Here is a 4235-nt window from a genome sequence, read left to right as displayed (position 1 = left end):
ACCCTGGGTGAAGCTGTTGGAGCATTTGGTGCTCCATAAAATCCAACAGAACACACTCCCCCAGTTGCTGCATGGCATGGGTAAGTCCTGTATGTGTTTCCAGAGGTTCTTTGGGATACTCTGGGATATACCCAACACAAAAATCCCTTACTGACAGCCAAACTTTGGTGCTGACTCAGGTTTTCCATCGATTCCCTTCGTTTCATCCCACAGGGGATGAACTAAAGGGAAGAGTGTCTTCATTTCATCCCACAGGGATGAGAGTGGGTGACACAGGAGTGTTTGCTGCTGGATGCTGCTGTTGACAAGGATGCTCCAGACTTTTGGAATGGAGTGGTTGAATCATGCAGCTCATTACATTCCTTTTGAGCACAGCAGCCACAATTCACCTTGCCAGGTATTCCTACCTCACTGCTGTGGTATCTGCAGTTACACAGCCTGGAATCTCCACATGGATTCTTGAGCAGCTGCAGAGTTCCCTTCAAGTATCCTCCTTCACTTCCAGGCTCCTTCTGTGCTCAACATTGCTCTTTTGAACCCACTGCTGCTCCATCTTGTATTTTGTCAGCAGAAATGAAGCATTAAGGAAACTTCCCTAGCAAAACTTCCCATTGGCTTTGTGATATTTACAGGGAATTAATAGCAGAAACAACTGATTTGTTCTCAGGCTTACTGGATGTACATCTGAGCACTGAACACACACAAGGTTTTGTAACTGCAGCAAGTGCTGCCAAACCCAGGGAATAAGATTCCCTTTGGCAAAGGATCCTAGCTGTCAAGTTTGAATCAAAGAGGATTTTGCCTCGGGAATATCCTGTTTGTGTTCCTTTTGGGAGTGTTTGGTTCTAGGATGAAAATCAAGGCAAACCATGGAATTCATGGTGAGATCTGTTTGCTGTTTGGGTCCCTCAGGTGTCCCTGGAGGAGGAGATGGGATGGAGTTGATTTAAAGAGCTGCTGATGTGATCTCTGCTCTGTGTGACCAGGGACAGGACCCAAAGGAAGAGCTGGAGCTGTGTCAGGGGAGGGTTGGGTGGATTTCAGGGAAAGGTTCTTCCCCCAGAGGTGTTTGGGCACTGGAACAGGGTTAGGTTGGATGTCAGGACAAGGTTCTTCTCCCAGAGGTGTTTGGGCACTGAACAGTTCCCCAGGGCAGTGCTCAGAGCCTGACAGAGCTCCAGGAATGTTTGGCCAATGCTCTCAGGCTCAGGGTGGGATTTGGGGTGTTCTGTGCAAGGTCAGAACTTGGACTGATGATCCTTGTAAGTCCTTTCAGGATATTCCATTATTCTGTTCTTGTTATGTTGAAGGAAACCTGGAAAACCTGTGGACATTTTCCCAGCAAATTCCCTGCCCTTCAAAGCATGTTTTCAGGTATAGTTTTGATGCAGCAAATCACAAAGTGAACACGTTTTGGGGTGGGTTTTTTTGCCTCTTTCACTGCTATATGGATGTAAACCAGTCAGGCCATGCTGCACTTTTCTCTCCTGCTTGGATATGTGTTTGATGACCACCAAACCTTGCACAAAGTCAAAGCCATTTCCTCCTCAATATTTTCCCATTTACCCTCCAAAAATGTGAAGTTTTATTTTCTATTTGAGACTTTCCTTGTGATTTCTGTGGCTTGGAGAGAAGCTGTGACTTTATTTGAATAATCTCTTGTCTTTCAGGTTGCAGAAGGTTTGTGTTTGGAGGAGATAACGGTTCCAGCAGAAAGACATTTCCTGTTGTCACACTATCTTTATCCTGAAGCATTTCTAGCCCAGCACTTGGCCTTGCTAGGAGGTTTGGGTTATCAATTAGTGGCTTTCCTTAATGGAGGTTCGTTAGCTTTGGGGGTTGTTAGCTCTGGGCACTGCAAACCTTGTCAAACACTGGTGATTAATGGCAGTGGTTTATGTCTGAGAACTTCTGGTCTCTGGGGAGATGAAGTCAAGACTGATATTTTTTTTTTTTGCTTTCAAGTCTCTACTTGGATTTCTCTCTGGGTTTTTCTGGGGTTTTTTAGCTAAATGGAGTTCTGGATGTTTTCTAAAGAGGGTATTATTGTAGTGTCTGCTCAAGCATGAGATATGTTTCTGCTTTGCTTCCTGAGAGATGAATGAAGGGAAAGAATCATAGAATTTAAGGGTTGGAATGGAGCTAAGAGATCATCCAGTCCCAACCTCCTGCCCTGGGCAGGGACAACTTTACTAGATCAGGATGCTCAAGGATTTATCCAACCTGGAATGAAATACTCCCAGGGATTGGAGTATCCACAGCCTCCCTGGGCAACCTGTGCCAGTGTCTCACCACCCTCACAGCAGAAAACTTCTTTCTCACATCTAACCTAGACCAAATGTAGTCAATTTAATATCTTGCCTTAATATCCTGATATTATCCTCAATTTATTCAATATTTAGCCATTCATTTAGTCACAATTTATTCACTAGTTGCTCCCTAATTTATTCTCAAATATTCCATTTCATTCAGGCTATTAATCTTGAATTAATATCTTGAGATTCTAGTCAACTTGTTCAACATGAATCTCTTAATTTAGTCACGATTTATTCACTACTTAGTCAAGAATTTACCCCAAAATACTCAATTTAATTCAACATAGGAGTATATTGAACTCCTATATTGCTGTATTCATAGATTGCTAGTTGCAGCACATTCCCCATTGGAATAGCTCTGGTTACCCTGACCAAAAAGAGGAATATTAAAGGGGGAAAGAGAGTTGAATCCTATGATTTGTGTTCTTGGGAACCTTCTCACCCACCCAAGGAGCAGGAGCTGTCAGGGCCCTGCAGCTCTACCTTGTTTTGCAGCTGAGAGAGAAGTTGTTCCCTCTGTAACACGTGGTGGAAAAGCTGAAGAATTCTGTGTAACAGTCAGGAAAAGGGGAAAGAACCTCCAGGAAGTTCCCTCAGACTCTCAGCAGTGCCCATGGCCCAACAGGTCAACTCTGATCTCCTCCAGCTCCTGTGGTTTAGACTTCTGCAAGAGGAAAATTCCCCTCTAAAACCCAAGGCAAGGGACAGCTAAATCCACTCCAGAAAAGGTTTCTCAGGTCCTTAAAAAAAAAATCCCAACAAACTAAGGGGAATGAGGGGGGAAGAGATCTTCGTCTGGAGCTGATCCCATTATGACAATGCTCATTACATCAGATCTGAGCACTCACTCTACCATGTGGAATCAGAGGGACTCACTGCTGGGGAACTGCCTTGACCTCGGGCAGTTCCCCCATTCTTCCCTCGTTAATCCAGGGATTTGTGGAATGCCACTGACCCTCAGGAAAGCTCCTGAGCTGCCCCAGCTGGGAGGGACACACAGTTGTCAATAATGGTATCTGGGAGAGTTATAACATTCAGGTCCAAGGCAGCTCTAGGATTTCAGATAGGGAAGCTGAACAGGAGAACTCATCAAATTCATCACTGAGTTATCAATGTGTATTGATAGTTTGGGTTTGGGAGATAATAGGAGCAAAGGAATTGATGCCTTGGTTGGTTCTAGGATGGGAGGGTGGAGAGAAACTGGCACAGGTTGCCCAAAGAGGCTGTGGATGCTCCAAGGATATTGTGGTTGCCCCAAGGAGACTGTGACTGCCCCAACCCTGACAGTGTTTCATTCCAGGTTGGAAAAATCCTTGAACAACCTCCTCTGGTGGGAGATGTCCCTGCCCAGGGCAGGGGGGTGGAATGGGATGAGGTTTAAGGTCCATTCCAACCCAACCCATTCCATGTTTCTATGATTTTGGGGCCACTCTCAAGGAGACTTGATGAGCAATAAGGTTCATTCCAAACCCTCAGCAATCTATGAATATGTGATTCCTTCTGCCTGGCTCCTGGGGCTAGAACAGCAATAGCAATTCTAGAGGAGTGTGACAGAGAAAAAAGAGCTTTAGAGAGATGAAAGGAGAGAAGGGCACGACCTGTGAAGACACAGAAACCTGCACTGAGAGAGAATCATTAAGCCATGAGAGTCAGGTTTGCCCTGTCCTGTCACTGCGAGATCTGAGTGGAAAACTCTTTATAATCCTTTTGTAGATCCCTTTTAACTAATGAAACACAATTAAGGCTCTCCCAGTCAAAAGGTTCACTCTCCTGTTTGCTTGCAAACAGGTTGTAAGGCCTCATTCTCCTCCTCCTCTGACATCTCAGTTGCTCTCAGTTATTCTAACTTACATCCTCTGGAAGAAATGGATCTTCTCCAACAGCTGCTTCCAAGTTGTGCTCTGGAAAGGAGCAGAGTTT

The sequence above is a fragment of the Acanthisitta chloris genome, unplaced genomic scaffold (genome assembly GCF_000695815.1).
Source record: "Acanthisitta chloris isolate BGI_N310 unplaced genomic scaffold, ASM69581v1 scaffold17092, whole genome shotgun sequence".
In the NCBI taxonomy this organism is placed as follows: Eukaryota; Metazoa; Chordata; class Aves; order Passeriformes; family Acanthisittidae; genus Acanthisitta; species Acanthisitta chloris.
Note: the sequence above shows the minus strand (reverse complement) of the source record.